This window comes from Papaver somniferum, chromosome 11 (assembly GCF_003573695.1).
Source record: "Papaver somniferum cultivar HN1 chromosome 11, ASM357369v1, whole genome shotgun sequence".
In the NCBI taxonomy this organism is placed as follows: domain Eukaryota; kingdom Viridiplantae; phylum Streptophyta; class Magnoliopsida; order Ranunculales; family Papaveraceae; genus Papaver; species Papaver somniferum.
Genome location: NC_039368.1, coordinates 92,186,403 through 92,209,263, shown reverse-complemented (window position 1 = coordinate 92,209,263; position 22,861 = coordinate 92,186,403). Strand labels below are relative to the sequence as shown.

The window sequence follows — 22,861 nt, the reverse complement described above, 5'->3', positions numbered from 1 at the left end:
ATAGCGGCTTAATCCTGAGAGTATTCAATTCTGGACAAGGTCCCGGGGTTTTTTTGCATTTGCGGTTTCCTCGTTAACAAAATCTTGCTGTGTCATTTACTTTTATTTTCCGCAATTATAATTATTATTATTATAATTTAAATTAAATTACAGAAATATTAATTCCTATCTACTTGATAAGTAATCCTATTGTGTTTGGTTAAGTCCGAACCGTTTATCAAGTAAACATACTTTGTTGTTGTATTGTCTCGATCTTGTATCCGTAGACGATCACACGAAGTGTGAACTGATTAGTTGTATTGTATCGACTCAGTCCATAGACAATCACTTTCGGAGAAAGGACTTATAGGTATGAAAAGTTTTAGATTGAGGTATATTTGGGTACCCTCGTCTTTTCAGTTTCCTTTTTGTTTTTTGTAGAATGAATGAACTAAGTTGTGCAATTTACTTTCAATTTTATGTCATTGCGGGAGATGAAACGAAGGCGGCAAAGATGATAGATGATAAACTGAACAATATTGATGTCGATACGCATCACTTGTTCATCCAGATGCTGAACGAGAAAGACCATTTCAAGTTGCTTCACTTTGACATCTTAGATAGATCTTGGACACACTACAATTCTCTCCTAGATTCTACAGACTGTTTAGAGGATGTTAAATTGATGGCGAAAAAAGTAAATCAGGTTCTTAGTTGTCGCTATGAAAGTAGTAGTATGGATTATATTGAAGTCGCCGTGAAAAGATTGTCCACGACAGGGCGAAAGGTAAATTATTAACTCTTTGACATTTGTTATTATTTTATTTTATTTTTCCTTTTTTCGTTTTTAACATATAAACTAAAATGAAGTTTGAACCAAAATTACATAATCATTTGTTTTGCAGAACTGACTCTTTAATGTATGTTATCTATTTCATGGAATCGACGATGACAAACGATTACTCCTTTGAAGGCAAAGATACTCTAAGAAAGAAGATCATCACAAGACGAATAGATCTCGCATATGAAATCCTCGGTGATGAAAGTAGTTGATGGAAGTTGAACGAAGAGAACTAAAATTTTTAATGTAATTAGGTTGCTTAGCAAAGTAGGTCTCTACGAAAAATCTACTGATTAAGTTTAAAATTGAAAGTTTTTTGTTTGGATAATTGCATACATTTATGAACTAGGATTCTTCTATGAATGCATATATCTTAAACTTGCCGAAACTTTGATTTTATGATAGTTTCATATTATCTTGTGATAAAATATGCAGGATGAAACCAGAATAATCCTTGGGGAATACACATTTTTCTGACAGAATATGCAAGATGAAACTGGTTTCATCCTGTCCAAAGTTATTTTCAGAATGTGTAGGTTGTTTTTTTTTTTTGTCAGAATATGAAGGATGAAACCAGTTTCACCCTGGCAAAAAATCTAGTTTCATCATGGTCTAACATGTGTTATACCTGAGTGCATTCAAGTTTACTGTATTATACTTGAGTGCATTCAAGTTTTACTGTAAAAAATGAAGGGTAAATACAATTAAACAACCAACAAAAAAATTAAGATATACTATCAAAATGAAGAGAGCATTTTGAAATCCCATAAAAGAAAATTCGACAAGATATATTTTTATGAACGAGTATGAAAATATAAATACTAGTTGCAACAAGATGCTGCAGAGAAGAATAAATTAATAAATTAATTAAAGAATGTCATAGCTACAAGATGATCTTAAGTAGGGAGAAGACGTTGCTTTTTTGCGGGAGGATGAGGACATGTCGTCTTGTTATGACGTGTCTGAGTATGGCAGTTACTGCACGTAATTGGTCTCTTGAAACTCGAGCCAGTGTTAGGAATCCGCTTCGTCTTAGGCCTACCATGTTTTTTGCCTTTGACAATTGGTTGGCGCACGAGCTTTTCACTAGCAACATCAAGAGGCTTGTCGTGATCGGGAATGGGCTTGATAGCACGATCACACGAAGCCCGAAAGCTGGAAATGCTGAAATACAGATTAATGTACTTGTAAACATTGATGTTAGCTGAAACCATACACGCAATAACATGAGCACAAGGGAACTGCTCCGTAAACCAAACCATACAGTTGCAGTAAAACTTCTCAATATTAACAGCATGCGTATGCTCGGCCTGTACTTCAAACTCCATGTCACCAGACTTGGTTATTCTCTAATGAGTACCGATATGAATCGAATCCTGCATTTTTTCTCTAGCCTGGGACAAATGAATCCTTTTACTCATTTGATCCATGATCTCGACTCTAATCCAGTTAACTATGTTGCAATAGGCATACCTTTCTCCCCCTAATCCAAGCATTGAATGATTGAATGACTCTGCAATGTTTAAACACATGTCGCCATAACGACAACCTTGACAATGTGCATTGGACCAACATTCCACTGGAAGTTCACTGAAGAATCTTTGAATACCATCGATCCCATTTCCTTCAACTTTTCCATACCTTCACGAAAGCCTTCATGCGTTGATGAATAGAAACATTGTTTGAACCAATCTAATGCAGCATCATATTCTCCGATTTTCTTCTTAATCTTACTGCGGATATTATTCTTAAAGTGATGATTACAATAACCATGATGGAAAGTTGAAAATATAGTAGGAATCCTTGGATCAAACCTTCATGGCGATCCGAAATAAAAGTTAGTACACGAGGACTTAAGATAAATTCTAATTTCTCCAAGAACCAACGCCAATTATCAACATCTTCACTTGAAACGATACCGTATATGCCAAAGGAATATTCCTACAGAATCAAAACAAACACATACAAAATATCATTAAGTGGAAAAAACAAGAAATGTACAAAAACTGACTGAAATTGCTATTGTACAGAATGAAACCAGTTTCACTCTGTAATCCGACTTCACCAATTAAGGATGAAACTGGTTTCATCTATAATCTGACATCAAAAATATTTTGAATCACTTTCAAATATATATTTTTTTCTTTAAATAGAATATATACCATTTTTCGCATTGTTTCCGGTAGTCTCCATAAGGAAGCCCATAAAGTTGCTTCCGAACACAATACCAGGCGACAATTGAAAAGTGGGGGTACAACAACCACACCCAATATTTCGGTTAGAAATCTGTATGGACAAACTCCAATATACTTTCAATAGAATAAACTAGACTCAATCTTAATAAAGTATATCAAAGAGTTATATCTCTCTTTCTCGATTCAATTCTTACTAAAGCAAATAGAAATCTCCGAGTCTAGTTGAATACAAGAGAAATCACTTGAACAGTACCAAAGACCAATGTTCAAGGATCAATCAATTTCAATCAACAACCAAAGGTCGGATTTCCCAATTGATTGATTCAAACGCACAACCTGTGATATTTTAATTATATAACAAAATATAATGCGGATAAGAAGTAACACAGACACCAGAAGTTTTGTTAACGAAGAAACCGCAAATGCAGAAAAACCCCGGGCCTAGTCCAGATTAAACACACACTGTATTAATCCGCTACAGACACTAGCCCACTACAAACTAACTTCGGTCTGGACTGTAGTTGAACCCAATCAATCTCACACTGATCCGGGGTACAGTTGCGCTCCTTATGTCTCTGATCCCAGCAGGATACTACGCACTTGATTCCCTTAGCTGATCTCACCCACAATTAAGAGTTGCTACGACCCAAAGTCGAAGACTTTAATAAACAAATTTGTATCACACAGAAAAGTCTACGATAATAGATAAATCTGTCTCCCACGGAAATACCTACGAGTTTTTGTTCCGTATTTTGATAAATCAAGGTGAACAGAAACCAATTGATATATCAGACTTATATTCCCGAAGAACGGCTCGGTATTATCAATCACCTCACAATAATCTTAATCGACTAGCGAAAGAAGATATTGCGGAATCACAAACGATGAGACGAAGATGTTTGTGACTTCTTTTATATTTTGCCTATCGTAGAAATCAATCTCAAGCCAATCTTACGATTATACTTAGTACGATAGAAACAACAAGATCAGATCACACAACTACAAGAAAAGTAGTATCGGTCTGGCTTCACAATCCCAATGAAGTCTTCAAGTCGTTAACCTACAGGGTCTCGGTAGAAACCTAAGGTTAAAGGAGAATCGACTCTAGCTAATACAACTAGTATCACACATGAGGTGTGGGGATTAGGTTTCCCAGTTGCTAGAGTTCTCCCTTATATAGTCTTTCAAATCAGGGTTTGCAATCAATGTTAGCTTAGTAACAAAGCATTCAATATTCATTGTTAGATGAAAACCTGATTAGATTCAAGCTAATATCTTTCAACCGTTAGATCGAAACTTAGCTTGTTATACACAAATGAAATGCACATTTATTTAGGTTTGTGTAACCGTACCCAAACATGTACATCTAGTAGGTTCAACAGTAGTTAACCAAATAGTTATCCATATGAGCACTTTTATATCAACCATATTATTCTTTACCATAACTAGTTCAAATGGCTCAAATGAACTAGTTAGAGAGTTGTTCAATTGCTTAGATCTTACAAAAGTATACAAAACACAATCGAAGCAAAAACGATTTGATTCACTCGAATTGATTCATGAACTTTATAGCCACGGTTTGCAAACTTGCATTCTTTAGTTAATATAAGTATAAGTTCACGAATAATCGTTTTTAGAAAATAACCAACCTAAGTACGCGGACTAGGTACGCGGACTTAAGTACCCGGAATAAGTTTGTAAATAGTTCACAAACTCCAGCAGATTTTTTAGGGACGAGAACTTCCGACAGTTCGCGGACTGGGTTCGCGGACTCATACGCATACTTTGGTTCAAGGAATACATACTTATACATATATGTGTTACCTCACAATTCTTATATCCAACAATGGTTATATATTCTAAACTCTCATTTCAATCATTGAAATATTCTTAGACGACGTTATATAGTTGTTGTTCACAAACTATTTTTCGTCAAAGCCATTTTCAAGTAATTGAAACATAATACGACTTTCGTCACTTGGTAAAGATGAACTTGGCCAAAGCGAAAGCTTACCAACACATATTTCGAGAAATAGATAAGCGAGATAAACTCGGCTCGAAATAGCAAATGTGTATAATCAAAGTCTCAAGCTAGGAGATATAGTAGATAGACTTTTGAGTGATAGATAAGTTCAAGTTTCCACATACCTTTTATTCGATGAAGTTCCACCAGTTCCTTGAGTAGTTCTTCGTCTTGTATGATAATCGCCATGGAGTTCTTGAGCTCAACTACACTTTTTATCCTAGTCCGAGACTTAGCTATAGTAGACTAGAAATCAAGACTTATAGTTTTGATCACTAACATTGACAAACATGCTTGAGATAGCAACACATGCGAGTTCGACCGATTAGTGCTCTAACAATCTCCCTCTTTGTCAATATTAGTGACAAAACTATCAATACATATGGAATACAAAAATAGATAAATAAACTTTTGTAGCTCCTCTTCCACATGCCTGATCTTCTTGGTTCTTCAACATTACTCGAAATCTTCGTCACTTCCAAGTACTCAAATGATTCTAAAGGTTGTAAGTTTAGCATCATCGTTGTTAAAAATCCGTAGCTATAATAATGAGAAAACAAGAATTATCAATCATTGTCATAGTATTATTACACAGCATCAAAGTTCAATTGTATCACAACTTCGACAACAATACTATGGTGATATGTATCACTCCTCCTTAGTCAATACTCCATATCACATGGAAACCACTCCCCCTTACATAATGATCCGAAAACCATATGTATTTGTAGTGTGAACTACACATTAATTCTCCTCCTTTTTGTCAATAAAATTGGCTAAGGTACGAAAACTAGTGGGATCCTAATGAAATTTCCATAGAGACATTTCATGACCCAAAAAAAGCACATATCAACCTATTTAGATGCAATCATATAGCCGAAGCTAAATGCTTTCATCAAGGAGTTTATAAAGATACAAGATAACCCATATAATATTCCACATCTGCACTCCCCAGAAAGATTTGGCAATTAAGCACAAGTTCAATTAAGAACTCTCCCCATATGATTTTATTCCCGAAAGAACAACAAGAGCGACCTTAATTTCATAAGAAGAGAAGGATTTCTTTGAACATAACAAATCACATACGAATATGAATTTGAATAAAAAAATACTCAATTAAATTAACCACAAGAAAACCCATGATTAATCTAATCGAAAATGCTCGACATAATAGAACTTACGGAGACGCACAATATATACATAAAATATGAATCGGGGAAGATCAATACTGCGGAATAGACAAGGATTCATTCACTATTTGCACAATGACATACAATAGATATAATCCTCGTAAACAAAAGTTCATCCTATCTTCCATCAATAATGACATAATAGGTTTCAAACTTTTGTAATGTCAAATGTTCATTCATTCTTTTATCAATACATGCATATCGACATACGAAAGACATAACTTTTGACAAGGTATGAGACAATCATAGTTCACGGACGCAAACACACATATCCCATAACAAATTGCAATATATAAAATCATAAAGATTAATACTGCAAAAAATCATCTTCCAAACAATTTTAGAATTTAAACAAATAAACCTAAAAACATGAAGATGAAAACGTTGGACATAGCTATGTGTAATCACAATAATGGCTATTCCAAACTCTAGTTATTCTTCTAAACAAAACAAGAAAATAAAATTCTCATCCGAATATTTACTAGATAAATAACTCTCTTCACCGTAGGCAAACCATGTTCGTGAGTTAGAACACCAACTGTACGATCAACAACCCGAGCGAGCTGTCTAGCCTTGACGCAGTCCATTATGAGCTTCTTATGATTCCGTATCAGAATGTTCTGACTAGCAAGGATTCTGGCCTGACCATCTAAGAGATGGTTTATTTGCAGTTGAAGATTTTCAAGCTCGACCTTTGAATCGTTCTGAGAATGAATTAAATCCTTGACATACTCATTAATTCAAGAGTTGTGATCCTTTCTTTCAAGCATCTTCTTTAGAACCAACTCTTGAATTGACTCACGTCCTTGATTGTCTTCCTCCTTATCAAGATGCACAATCTCTTGAGATTTTGCAGAGTTCTCCATATGATTTTTGTTAGGGATGGAAAAAACACAATATATAGTGAATATATATGTGTTTGTAAACAGGAGAAAGGAGCTCTTGTTATGGAAACCCTATGAACTCACAAGAGGAGGACGCGAACGTTTGTGGACCGTCAGCACAAAAACTTAAACAGAAAAATTATATACAACATACTTGAGCATTTCTCAATTATTGTCCTTGCCCCTCTCAAGTTAGAAACAAGGAAAAGAATACCTTGAATCAGGTGGTAGAGTGAGAAATAATCCCACTATGATTATTGAGAAAGGAGTTGTACATATCATCTGACAGTTTGATCTTTGTGTTCTTTGCCTTTCTTCGGTTAACTTTCATCCCAGAAGAGTAAGACACAGCTTGTTTATCATATCCGTCAGAAGGATTTCTCTGAGGACTAAATCTAGGACCTCTTGAGATTGGTTCAAGAGGATCAGGATAGAGAGGGATCCATTTTCTAGACTTATATTTACCAGATTCATTCTTATAAACACATGGAATGTATTCATTAGTGACACACGAATTTATACCATTGGGATGAACTTGTACCCTTTGATGATTTCTAGAAAAGAGATCATTTTTATAAGGTTTCTGCTTTTCAGTGGGTACGAGATTCACTAAGAAGTCGACAGACTATCTACTCCATTGACAGTAGAAAGAAGCAAATTATGAAGATTAGAGATTTGTTTCCTCCTGGCAAAACAATGAATAACATAGTGATTCTTTTTCCCACAGAATGTACAGGTTCTTGGAGGAGAAGCAATAACTGGCACATGTTTTAACTTCATAGCCATATGAGAAGATTGTAAGTCATGTAAACCTTTCTTGACACAATCTTCTTCTGGAGCACATCTCTTCATGTACTGTAATTTATGAGAATTAGTTGGTACAAAAGAATTTCTCCTTAAGACAAAGTTTTCCTTTTCCAAGGATCTGCACTGTTCATGGGATAGAATAATAAATGCACCTAGTTTCTCTTTTTCGACACGAAGTCTATTTAAATCTAATGAATGCGTCTCGATCAAACGTTTTTCTCTAATTGAGTCTTCCTTGACAATATCCTCAAGAACACTAATCCTTTCACGTCGTAGAGTAGTTTCTTGGAGAAGTTTTTTAATATTGTTAGAGAAGGACTCAATGATGTTATAAAGTTCACGTTCTCGATCAAGAGACTTTTCAAATTCACCAGTAAGCTGAACATGATCTTGAAAATCAATATCCTCAGTAGAATTTTTTGAGATTCTGGTGAGCTCCATTTCAGCTTTTTCCATAGTGTCAAATGTCTCATTGGAGGGAGTGATGTCAGCATTTGATGGAACAACCTTCCTACCCCGGGATTCAGAAGAATCAACTAAGGAGTGATCCTTTGAGGTATTCCCAAGACATTTTACATAGTTAAAATCTTTAGAAGACATCTTGGTATGAGTATATGCCAGAGAAGAGATTCTGTCCTCAGACTCATATTTCCACAAACACAGACTTGTAAGGTCTTTAAACGTGTTTGCCCGCTCTGATACCAATTAAAAAAGCGGGGGTACAACAACCATACCCAATATTTCGATTAGAAATCTGTATGGACTAACTCCAATATACTTTCAAGAGAATCAACTAGACTCAATCTTAATAAAGTATATCAAAGAGTTATATCTCTCTTTCTTGATTCAATTCTTACTCAAGCAAATAGAAATCTGCGAGTCTAATTGAATACAAGAGAAATCAGTTGAACGGTACCAAAGACCAATGTTCAAGGATCAATCAACAACCAAAGGTCGGATTTCCCAATTGATTGATTCAAATGCACAACCTGTGATATTTCAATTATATAACAAAATATAATGCGGAAAAGAAATAACACAGGCACCAGAAGTTTTGTTAACGAGGAAACCGCAAATGCAGAAAAATCCCGGGACCTAGTCCAGATTAAACACACACTATATTAAGCCGCTACATACACTAGCCTACTACAAACTAACTTTGGTCTGGACTGTAGTTGAACCCCAATCAATCTCACACTGATCCAACATACAGTTATGCTCCTACGTATCTGATCCCAGCAGGATACTATGCAATTGATTCCCTTAGCTGATCTCACCCACAACTAAGAGTTGCTACGACCCAAAGTCGAAGACTTTAATAAACAAATCTGTATCACACAAAAATGTCTATGGTAATAAATAAATCTGTCTCCCACAGAAATACCTACGAGTTTTGTTCCGTCTTTTGATAAATCAAGGTGAACAGGAACCAATTGATAAACCAGACTTATATTCCCGAAGAATAACTCAGTATTATCAATCACCTCACAATAATCTTAATCGACGCGGCGAAAGAAGATATTGTGGAATCACAAACGATGAGACGGAGATGTTTGTGATTACTTTTATATCTTGCCCATCGGAGATATCAATCTCAAGCCAATCGTTATGATTGTACTCAATATGATAGAAACAGCAAGAACAGATCACATAACTACAAGAAAGTAGTATCGGTCTAGCTTCACAATCCCAATGAAGTCTTCAAGTTGTTAACCTACAAGGTCTCGGTAGAAACCTAAGGTTAAAGTAGAATCGACTCTAGCTAATACAACTAGTATCACACATGAGGTGTGGGGATTAGGTTTCCCAGTTGTTAGAGTTCTCCCTTATATAGTCTTTCAAATCAGGGTTTGCAATCAATGTTAGCTTAGTAACAAAGCATTCAATATTCACTGTTAGATGTAAACCTGATTAGATTCAAGCTAATATCTTTCAACCGTTAGATCGAAAACTTAGCTTGTTACACACAAATGAAATGCACGATTTTAGGTTTATGGAACCGTACCCAAACATGTACATTCGTCGGTTCAACAGTAGTTAACCAAATGGTTATCCATATGAGTACTTTCATATAAACCATATTCTTCTTTACCATAAATAGTTCAAATGACTCAAATGAACTACTTAGAGAGTTGTTCAATTGCTTAGATCTTATAGAAGTATACAAGACACAATCGAATCAAAAACGATTTGATTCACTCAAATCGATTCATGAACTCTATAGCCACGGTTTGCGAACTTGCATTCCTTAGTTAATATAAGTATAAGTTCATGAATAATCGTTTTTAGAAAATAACCAATCTAAGTACGCGGACTAGGTATGCAGACTTAAGTACCCGGAATAAGTTTGTAAATAGTTCACAAACTCCAGCAGATTTTCTCGGGACGAGAACCTCCGACAGTTCGCGGACTCTGTTTCGGTTTTCCTGAGCAGCAAAGTACGCATACTTTGGTTCAAGGAATAAAGACTTATACATATATGTGTTACCACACAATGCTTATATCCAATAATGGTTATATATTATAAACTCTCATTTCAATCAATAAAACATTCTTAGAGGACGTTATATAGTTGTTGTTCACAAAATATTTTTCGTCAAGGCCATTTTCAAGTAATTGAAACATAATATGCCTTTCGTCACTAGGTAAAGATGAACTTGGCCAAAGCGAAAGCTTACCAACATATATTTCGAGAAATAGATAAGCGAGATAAACTCTGATCGAAATATAAAATGTGTTTAATCAAAGTATATATAGTAAAACGACTTTTGTCTCAAGAAAGGAGATAGAGTAGATAGACTTTTTAGTGATAGATAAGTTCAAGTCTCCACATACCTTTTAGTCGATGAAGTTCCACCAGTTCCTTGAATAGTTCTTCGTCTTGTATGATGATCGCCATGGAGTTCTTGAGATCAACTACACTTTCTATCCTAGTCCGAGACTTAGCTATAGTAGACTATAAATCAAGACTTATAGTTTTGATCACTAACATTGACAAACATGCTTGAGATAGCAACGCATGCGAGTTCGACCTAATAGTGCTCTAACAGCAATATTCGAAACCCAAGATGCAAACATTTAAGGCTAAGAAAAAACTCTTAAACTAGTCCCCGTCAATAATCAAATCATCCTGACTTCCTGGATTGGTTTTCTTCATGGCTTCACACCACCAAACTAAGTCAGTGTATGATTTAGTATCCTCGCCATACAATTCCTTCAGAAATTCTTCCTTTCCGGCATACACCTGATCATAACTCAATGTTAACCCATAATCACTTCTGAAATCATCAACAATATCCCTGGCTTTCTTGTTGGATTATGTTTGATTTTGTCAAATATCAATCTCTTGACAAGTTGGCGCATAACTAGATCATTCTTTGTTTCGTCACTGTAACCAGCACAACATGTATGGTCCCCATTATAACTTTTGAGGAATAAATGATTATTTACATTAGAAGTCTTCAAATCTGCATGGAACCTCCAGTTGTAATTTAATTATTCCTTGTAAAAGCACTCCACAGTATATCGTTCTAAATCACTCCTGAAAACTCTGACCTTGCGAAGAAAAAAATGATTATATTTTTCAATAACAAGACGACCTTCATCTCGTCCTCCAAAAAAAATCTTGACCAACACCTTTTATAATAAACTCCCATTCATCTGCATTGCAAGATTTTTTAGTTGTGATGTTTTCATTAAATGCACGTTCTTGAGACAAATGAATATCTTGAGAGGGAGCAAGATCTTGAGAGGAAGGAATAAGGCGACTGATTTATGCTACTTTTTTTTAGCTAAAAACATCTTTGTCATTGCAGGTTCATGAATAAATTTACTGTTCGAAAGATGACAAGGAATAACCACCCGATCTGTGCTAGGGTTTGGAGCTAAACGTAATTCCCTCATTGTAGGTTCACGAACAAAATCAGGAACACGAACACGTTCAAAATAAACGAAGCTCCAAGAAACTCAATTGCTTAACATAACACAATGATATCACGGATTTAAGCTTGAAATCACTGTCAACAACCATTCTTTCTTCCTCACCACTATCAAAAACAAACTGAGTTGAGGCTGGTGACATATTTTTCCAATAAGAACAAACATGCGACTTCAACTCATCAACTGCTGACTTCATATTAACGTCATATGGACATGTATCGGTATCCCGGATAACCACACAAAGAATTTGAAAATCCATCTACAAGGATTATATAAACAACATAAATAAAGCTGATGTATTCAATTGTAAAGAAAAACAAAAACAGAACCAACTTAAATAAACAAGATGACTAAAAAATACAGGATGAAGCTGGTTTCATCATGCTTTAAAAAACTGGAAAATAAATCAACTCGCATATGATGTGATTTGTAGATACTGGTAAAAGTAGTTCGATTCTCATACTTGTGAAGGATATTAATTAGACTTAAATTCTAATATTAAAATAGAAAATTCACTAAAAATTATAGCAAACTCAATCAAAGTTGATATCAATATTACAAGAACACTGAGGCTAAGATTCCACTATTTTCCAAATTCAAAGTGATTTAATCCAATATTTATATTCATGCAATTTTCTTATTCAATTTGATTCTTACTATTGCAAAAAGTATATTTTCAAAAGCAATAATTGTAAATACCAAGCATGAAGCATCAAGAGTCTATAAACTAATAATACTCCATCAAAATAGATCACAATCACTCAAATAAAAATCATATTCAATAATAATTCAAGGAAAATAATCATAATAATAATTGCAATGAATTAAATTAAATAGATTGTACCGTTTTTTGTTGGAAAAATAGCTTCCTCCATCGCCTCAGCAATGGGGTTTAGCTCCTCATATCAAAAACAGGTTCAAAATAATAAATCATGGCTCAAAAGGTGGTTTTATTGAAGAGAATATATAAAACAGCAGATCTGCAACGGTGTACAGATGTTACAAAAGTCACCGTTACAGTTGGTGTTGCAATACTGAAGATATATGTTACTAATCAACTGTTACAGGATCAGAAATTTAAGACCCTAGAATACGACTATCCTGCACAGCTTAATGTTCTCCAGCTGTTAAACAACGACACTGTTATGCGACTGTTTCTCGTGCGTCAATGTTCTTCGCGTTCTTCCTCTTCAGCAGCAGCAGCAGCAGAAACAGAGTTTGATAAAACTCTGATTTCTTCTTATCTGGCTCTCCTCAGGTCCCCAAACTCTCGACACCCCTTCTATATGACCCAAACAATCTATTTATATCAAAAATACCGATTAAATATCTCCCAAATCTTCCAAAATCTCTTTCCTTCTCTTCACGGCCAAGTCGCGGAAATTTCTTGTTTTAGAATTTCTACGCGTTTCTGAGCTTTCCTTTTTATTCTAAACTCTCCCTTAGATAGATACAAATTTTTGGGAAGGTTTAAACACTTTAATCTCTCTAAAATTCCCTAAAACAGGTCACACACGTGACTTTCCATATTTTCTGTTGTGATAAAAATCCGTCGATTGAGCCCAGTCTAATGATTTCAACACCCATATCAGATTCCTAGACCCATAAGGAGTCTATCCTATGAAAATCAGAGGTTTAATCGACCTCAAACTCCTCCAAATCAGGAACCCTGAAATCTGTTCTTCACTGCACCTACTTTCCCGCCAAAACTTGGTTTTTGAAATGTTGAAGATGGTTGCCCCTTATCCAGGGTAGGGGTGCGATTAGCAGCAACATGGAAATGGGGTGCCCCTTAGTAATTAGGTTACCCCTTATCCAAAGTGAGAGTCCGAATAGCAAATGTCCTCCGGGTGCTTTCCGACAACTTTTCGAGCCAATTTTTCCAAAAATGTTTATTGGCCAAAAATACCTACAAATAAATAAAACAGCATAATAAGTACAAAAATGAGCCCTATCAATATATAGAATCGAGACAAATCGGACACAAAAATCTGTTTATCAAATACCACTAGACCTATTGTTTGCTAGTCCTCGAGCAAAAATAAAATAGAAATAAAATCCTAACTCATTGTCGCAGGCATCGTCGATTGCATTTAGCGTATGCAATAAGCCTTTAAACCCCTAGGTGTCCCTAGTGGCGGAGTGTTGTCTCCGGAGGTCTTACCAGAGGTATACCCACAAAACCTTTATACTCCAGACCCTAGCTATCTACACAGAACCTAGGAAGGCACTAAAGAATCTCCTTGGTTGGCATACTTATTGACTACAGAGGAAGTACCCTGATGCGAAATTCCAATTGTTGTACATGAGTTTGCACTCAAGCATACTAAAATTCATATATAAGTGACAGGGCTCTACTCAGATAGTTGCACTATGGACATCAATATCCGGAGTCGAAACTAATCACATGGATAGATCAAGAAGATGGGTATAGAGAAAAACATAGATGGTTTTGATGTTTACTAGGTGAACGGTGTTTCTCATATCTGTCTGAAGGCCTCCGCCAAAATGAACCTATCCTAATGGACTGAGATACCGGTCTGACTAATATCAACACACTGGCATATACAAGGGTACCATTGGTCGATAATCCTAACTCTAGGTCAACACAACTGGCATATACAAGGGTTCCAGTGGTCGACTTTATTGAATTTATTCCAGTTGGTCTGATGGTCTGGTCTCTTTTTTTTTTGTGTATCTCAGTCACTCTAATTCACCCTAGAATTGGTAACAACTTAAATCGTGAGCCCCACCTAATCACTTAGATAAACATAGTTTAAAAAAAAAACAAAATAAAAACAGAAGTGAAAAGGACTCAACGAGATATGGTGAAACTATCATGTTATTTCTAACACCAGAGCTCTGTGCTTTTATGAATAAACTCTTTAGATATTGCGATCTAGTCAGATTGGTTCCTCAATTCCTACAACCAAAATGCTTCCATCCACTTAGATTGGTTAGTGCCATCCTTAATAGGGATAAATTTCTAGGCTCCGGAGTTTATTTATTGCAACGAAAAGGTAACAAAAAGTTCTACTCCACCCCCAAACTTAAATCTAACATCGTCCTCAATGTTTTTAATTAAAGAACAGTACCAAAAATATAAGTAACATGAGGAAATAGTAAAGAGAGAAGTCGGAAAGATAGTACCTGGGTGAAGTGTAACCAAAAACATACAAAAATATTATACAACATACAAAATCGCCTCGATGGTCAATCAAGGTAAACAGGGTCCTCCAGAGGGACCTCCTCAACATCACCTGTAGGAAAAGGCTCTAAAAAGGGCTTCAATCGCTGACCGTTAACCTTCGAAGAACTACAACCATTTGGTGTCTCAATCTCAACAGCGCCATGAGGAAAAACAGTACGGACCACAAAAGGACCGGTCCACCGAGAGCGCAACTTCCCGGGGAATAGATGCAAACGAGTGTCATACAAAAGAACTTTTTGACCTGGAGAAAATGACTTTCGTAAAATATTACTATCATGCACAAGTTTCATTTTGTTCTTATACTCCTTAGAACTATCGTATGCATCTCTACGAATCTCGTCCAACTCATTGAGCTGGAGCTTTCTTTGAGCTCCTGCCTTGTCAAGTGAAAAGTTTAAGTTCTTAATAGACCAATAGGCTCGATGCTCTAACTCAACAGGCAGGTGACATGCCTTGCCAAACACTAAACGATAAGGTGACATTCCAATGGGTGTCTTAAACGCAGTACGGTAAGCCCATAAGGCATCAGTAAGCCTCGAAAACCAGTCTTTCCTATTTGGATTAACTGTTTTCTCTAGAATACGTTTAATTTCTTTATTGGAAACCTCTACCTGACCACTAGTCTGAGGGTGATATGGGGTTGCTACTTTATTCGTAATACCGTATTGTTTCATTAAAAGAGCAAACGGTCTATTACAAAAGTGTGAACCTCCATCACTAATTATAGCTCGCGGCGTACCAAAACGTGTAAGTATATTCTCTTTCAAAAACTGGACTACGACCCTGTGGTCATTCGTTTTACACCGGAACCGCCTCAACCCACTTAGACACATAGTCTACAGCGACAAGTATGTAAAGATAACCAAACGAAATAGGAAATGGACCCATAAAATCAATGCCCCACACATCAAAGACCTCAATCACTAAAATAGGGTTCAAAGGCATCATATTTCTACGGGAAATGGTTCCTAACTTCTGGCAACGCTCACAAGAAACACAATGACTATGGGAATCTTTAAACAACGAAGGCCAGTAAAATCCACACTGCAAAATCTTAGCAGCAGTCTTCTTAGCACTAAAATGACCCCCACATGCATGTTCATGACAAAAGGAGATAATACTAGACTGGTCACTCTCAGATACACATCTCCTAATAATCTGGTCCGGACAATACTTAAACAGATAAGGATCGTCCCAAAAGAAATGCTTAACCTCGGCTAAAAACCTAGAACGATCTTGCTTACCCCAATGTTGAGGGGTTCGACCAGTAACAAGATAATTCACTATATTTGCATACCAAGGTGATTGGGAAACAGAGAACAATTGTTCATCAGGAAAGCTATCCCTTATAGGAAGGGAATCACTAGGGGAACTAACAACTAGCCTAGACAAGTGGTCTGCTACTACATTTTCTGCACCCTTTTTGTCTCTAATGTCTGGGGAAAATTCCTGTAACAATAGGATCCATCTAATCAATCTAGGTTTGGTATCCTTCTTAGATAAAAGGTATTTCAAAGCAGCATGATCTGTATAGATTATGATCTTAGAACCTAATAGGTAGGACCTAAACTTATCCAAGGCAAACACGATGGCTAAAAGTTCCTTCTCGGTAGTTGTGTAGTTCATTTGGGCATCATTCAGAGTTTTGCTAGCATAATAAATCACATGAAGTAATTTGTTTTCTCGTTGTCCTAAAACGACGCCTATAGCATAATCTGAAGAATCACACATAATCTCAAAGGGTAGGTTCCAGTTAGGTGCCTGGACTATCGGGGCAGTAGTGAGTAAAGTTTTAAGCTTCTCAAAAGCCTCTAAACAAGCATCATCAAAGACAAACTTAACATCTTTGCAAGCAAATTGCAAAGAGGTCTAGAAATCAAGCTAAAATCCTTAATGAATCGACGGTAAAAACCTGCATGCCCTAGGAATGACCTATATCTTTACGGTTTTTGGGACCTGTAAAGTCTTAATAAGGTCAACTTTGGCTTTGTCTACCTCTATACCCTTTGAAGAGACGATGTGCCCTAACACAATTCCTGATTTAACCATGAAATGGCATTTTTCCCAATTAAGCACTAAATTTTTTTCCTTACACCTAGTCAACACTAATGTCAAATGATGCAAGCACTCATCGAAAGATGAACCAAACACTGAAAAATCATCCATAAAGACCTCTAAGAACCGTTCTACCATATCAGAAAATATGCTCATCATACAACGCTGAAAAGTTGCAGGGGCATTACATAGCCCGAAAGGCATGCGTCTATACGCAAAGGTACCAAAGGGACAGGTAAAAGTGGTTTTCTCTTGGTCTTCTGGGGCAATAACGATCTGATTATAACCGGAGTAGCCATCTAAGAAGCAATAGTGACTATGTCCAGCTAATCGCTCTAGCATTTGGTCGATAAAAGGAAGGGGAAAGTGATCCTTCCTTGTGACCTTGTTCAATTTCCTATAGTCAATACACACACGCCATCCCGTGGTCACTCGGGTTGGGATTAATTCATTATTATCATTCTGGACTACAGTGATACCTGATTTCTTGGGGACAACCTGAACAGGGCTGACCCACTTACTGTCTGAAATTGGGTAAATAATACCCGCATCTAACAACTTAAGCACCTCTTTTCGAACTACCTCTTTCATGTTAGGGTTCAGTCGACGTTGCATCTCCCTAGAAGGTTTGGAGTCTTCCTCTAAATGAATCTGATGCATACACACAGTAGGACTTATACCCTTAATGTCTGCTATAGTCCACCCTAAAGCTTCCTTATTGTCTTGAAGTACATTTACTAGCCTACTTTCCTGATCACTATCCAAATCGGAAGCTACAATCACAGGTAAAGTCTCAGATGGGCCTAAAAACACATACTTTAGAGTATCGGGTAGTGGTTTAAGGTCCAACTTTGGGGGCTCTTCTAAAGAAGGAATTAGGGTAGTCTCAGAAACTGGTAACGGTTCGAACCTAGCTTTCCATCTATCAGTGTCTAACACAGGGGTAGAATCTAATAGAGCATTCACCTGTTCAATAGTGCTATCGTCGTCAAAATCTAAACCAAAATGGGATAGACAACTTTCTAATGGGTCTTCAGACAAATGTTTGGTAATGACTCCTGAACTAAGGCTTCTATCATGTTCACCTCTCAACACATGTGTCATCTAGCTCATGAGGTTGCTTACTGACATTAAAAATGTTCATCTCCATAGTCATATTACCAAAAGATAAACTCATCACACCATTTCGACAGTTAATGATCGCATTAGACGTAGCTAAAATGGGCGACCTAAAATCACAGGTATCTGGTTCTCTGGGTCAGGGACAGGTTGGGTATCTAGGACCACGAAATCCACTGGATAAATAAACTTGTCGACCTCAATAAGAACATCCTCGATAACACCTCGAGGGATTTTAACAGACCTATCAGCTAACTGCAGTGTCATCTGAGTAGGTTTCATTTCACCAAGTCCTAGCTGTAAGTATACATGGAATGGCAGTAAGTTCACACTGGCTCCTAAGTCAAGTAAAGCTTTTTCTACCCGGAAGTTACCTATTGTGCAAGCAATGGTAGGAGAACCTGGGTCTTTGTACTTTGGAGTTGTGGTGTTCTGAATGATTGAACTTACGTGACTAGCTAAAAAGGCTTTCTTATGGACGCTAAGTTTTCGCTTTCGCGTACACATATCCTTAAGGAACTTGGCATAAGCAGGAATTTGCCTAATTGCATCTAATAAGGGAAGGTTTATGGTAACTTGCTTAAAAACCTCCACTATGTCATTAAAGTTCGATTCCTTCTTTGTTGGTACTAATAGCTGAGGAAATGGGGCTCTAGGCCTAAAATCAGACCTTTCAGGAACCGAATTCACATCATCAGAAACTTTATCAGTCTCTTCAGCTACTGGTCCTGAGAGGTGAGATCCTGAGGGGTGAACTACAGTATGTTCACTATCGGGCATGGTTACCTTATTGTCTACAACTCTACCACTTCTAAGGGTTCTAACACATTCAATTGATTCGATGGTTTTGCACCTAATTCATGAACTCCTCTAGGGTTGGGTTGTGTTTGACTAGGAAACTTACCTTTTTCTCTCAAAGAATCACTTATCAGACCAACCTGGGTTTTTAACTCGGAAATAGCCTGACTATTTTCTTGTCCTATCCTGTTACTAGCTTGTAGACTCTGTTCTACGGATAACTGGAATTTTGCAGTTTGCTGAGTTAACAAGGCGAGAGATTCCTCTAAACTTAGGATTTTCTTATCTGACTGATTCTGAAACTGAGCTAGTCCTGAAGGATTCTTAGTATAGCCAAAACCTGGGGGAGCATTAGAATTACTAAACTGACCTTGACTTTGGCCCTTAGACCACGAAAGGTTCGGATGGTTTCTCCAACCAGGATTATAGGTTTCTGAATATGGGTCAATCTTTTGACGGTTATCAAATCTAGTGTTATTATAAAGAGCATTGGCTCTTCAATATTCTGGCCTTCCCAAAAAGGCTCCACTCTACCACTAGTCTGGCCCACTTCTAAGGCTTCTAACCTTTTTGCTATAGCAGCAATTTTGGCATCTGATTCATAGCCTCCTTCTACCCTATTAACGTTTCCTCTACTTAAAAGAATTGTTTTCTGGGGTGCCCTACTATTTTCCCATTGCTGGGTTTTTTCGGCGATTTCATTAAAAAATTCCATCGCCGCATCAACAGTTTGGTTTTCAAATCCACCAGTGCATAGAGACTCAACCATGGTCGTTGTGGAATAATCTAAACCCTCATAAAGGATCTGAACTAGCCTAACCTTTTCTAAACCATGATGAGGACACTGGGATAATAAATCATTGAACCTTTCCAAATACCTATATAAAGATTCTCCCTCTTGTTGTGAAAATGTGCATATTTGCGTCCTAATAGACGATGTTTTGTGCCTAGGGAAAAACTTATTGAAAAAGGCAGATGTAAGTTGTTCATATGTCTCAATTGACTCGGAGTCCAAACTATACAGCCACGACTTGGCCTTATCTTTCAGGGAAAATGGGAATAACCTAAGTTTCAAAGCATCATCATCTAAGCCTCTAATTCTTAGAGTATAAAAATGTCCTCAAAATCCCTAACATGGTAATAAGGGTTTTCATTTTCTTTCCCTAAAAAGATTGGGAGCATCTGTAAGGTCCCAGGTTTCAGTTCATAGGGTGCCTCCGTTTCAGCTAACTTAATACACGAAGGACGAGTAGTCCTAGTTGGATTCAACAAAGCTTTCAAAGTTGCCATTTCTGGCGCTATCGGAGCAACAGGATTCTCTCCTCAGTCAAAGGACGTTCAAAAACAGACTCTTCAAAAGTCGGACTTTCTAGATTAAGGTAATCGAGACGCTTCGAACTACTAGGTTTCTCTTTAACAAATCTACCTAGTGCGTCTCTTTTACGTTCAGGCATACAATAGAATTTTCTAAATTGGAAGGGTAAGCAAACACAGATCAAGGCCGACTCAACCAAATCAAACCTATTGATTTCTAGCAAACAAAAAGCATGATGGCTCCACTTAGATTGTTTCTAGACCAGCTTCTAATCCTTCGAACGGGAATTCGTTACAATTTAAGCAAACCCCTCTGGAATCAATCCGAGTTAACGTAAGTTGAAGAGAGGCGAGGGAAGCTCGGTGGAGCTTTGATACCCAAGGCCTCACCGGTATTACAAGGCGGCGCAGTCACGCATTCAACTTAAAACCGTCAAGAACTTCGAAGTATGCTTAAAAGAGTAACCAATATTTTTCGAATGACTTTCCTGTTAAGCTCGTTACCCTATCGGTCTCGTTCTAGTCAAAATTTTAGGCTTAGGTTCGCGTAGGTTACGTGTTCCTAAAGCGGGCAAGAAGAGAACGGTGATGAAATCCGAACCCTTATCTTGTATGGCCAGGCCTTGCCCTTTACTAGAAAAATAAATGTCCGTATTCAGTCCTCAACATATATGCATACGAAGGAGTCCAGTAACTCGCTGACAGGGGATTCGCGAGTGTTTAGAATCTTACCTCCCGTTCCAGACGGGGGATGAATCGGTTGTAGTCGACTCGGGCCACTGACTCCGATGTCTAGTGTACGAACCCAAGGTGCAGAGACAATATCGTAATTGTCCTCCTTCTCTGCAAACAGTTTATATTTAAAGTACCCTTCCGTAGGGTAATAAAAAAAAATGTCCCAAAGTCCAAAAGTCCAAAAAATAAAGAAAAATTACAAAAATAATAAACCCTAATACAGTTTTTTTTTTAAATAAAATAAACAAACCCTAAACTAAAATTGTCTAAAATAAAATTGTCTTCTTTTCTGTTCTTTTTGCTTTAATCTTTAGCTCCAAGTCTTTATGAAATCACCAAACTCCTTGGCTCAATTTTCTTTATGATCCAGAACCTGTAGACACAAGATAAATACCCAAAAACATAAAAAAGGACAAAAAATAAAAAATAAAAAAAATAAAAAATAAAAAATCTAAAACCCTAAAACAAGTCCGCGTCGGCGGCGCCAAAAATTGATGTGATTTGTAGATAGTGGTAAAAGTGGTTCGATTCTCAGACTTGTGAAGGATATTAATTAGACTTAAATTCTAATATTAAAATAGAAAACTCACTAAAAATTATAGCAAACTCAATCAAAGTTGATATCAATATAAAAGAACACTGAGGCTAAGATTCCACTATTTTCCAAGTTCAAAGTGATTAATCCAATATTTATATTCATGCAATTATCTTGTTCAATTTGATTCTTACTATTGCAACAAGTAGATTTTCAAAAGCAATAATTGTAAATACCAAGCATGAAGCATCAAGAGTCTATAAACTAAGCATACTCCATCAAAATAGATCACAATCACTCAAATAAAAATCATATTCAATAATAATCCAAGGAAAATAATCATAATAATAATTGCAATAAATTAAATTAAATAGATTGTGCCGCTTTTTGTTGGAAAAATAGCTTCCTCTATCGCCTCAGCAATGGGGTTTAGCTCCTCATATCAAAAACATGTTCAAAATAATAAATCATGGCTCAAAAGGTGGTTTTATTGAAGAGAATATATAAAACAACAGATCTGCAACGGTGTATAGATGTTACAGAAGTCACCGTTACAGTTGGTGTTGCAATACTGAAGATATATGTTACTAATCAACTGTTACAGGATCAGAAATTTAAGACCCTAGAATACGACTGTCCTGCACAACTTAATGTTCTTCAGCTGTTAAACAACGACAATGTTATGCGACTGTTTCTCGTGCGTCAATGTTCTTCGCGTTCTTCCTCTTCAGCAGCAGCAGCAGCAGAAACAAAGTTTGATAAAACTCTGATTTCTTCTTCTCTTGCTCTCCTCAGGTCCCCAAACTCTCAACACCCCTTCTATATGACCCAAACAATCTATTTATATCAAAAATACCGATTAAATCTCTCCCAAATCTTCCAAAATCTCTTTCCTTCTCTTCACGGCCAAGTCGCGGCAATTTCTTGTTTTAGAATTTCTACGCGTTTCTGAGCTTTCCTTTTTATTCTAAGCTCTTCCTTAGATAGATACAAATCTTTGGGAAGGTTTACATCACTTTAATCTCTCTAAAATTCCCTAAAACAGGTCACACACGTGACTTTCCATATTTTCTGTTGTGATAAAAATCCGTCGATTGAGCCCAGTCTAATCGATTTCAACACCCATATCATATTCCTAGACCCGTAAGGAGTCTATCCAATGAAAATCAGAGGTTTAATCGACCTCAAACTCCTCCAAATCAGGAACCCTGAAATCTGTTCTTCACTGCACCTACT

General features: G+C 36.7%; 1 pseudogene; it reads left to right on the top strand.

Annotated features, from left to right (window-relative positions):
* The first annotated feature begins 19,868 nt into the window (after positions 1-19,868).
* LOC113325538 lies at positions 19,869-19,968 on the top strand (annotated as a pseudogene).
* Positions 19,969-22,861: the final 2,893 nt, after the last annotated feature.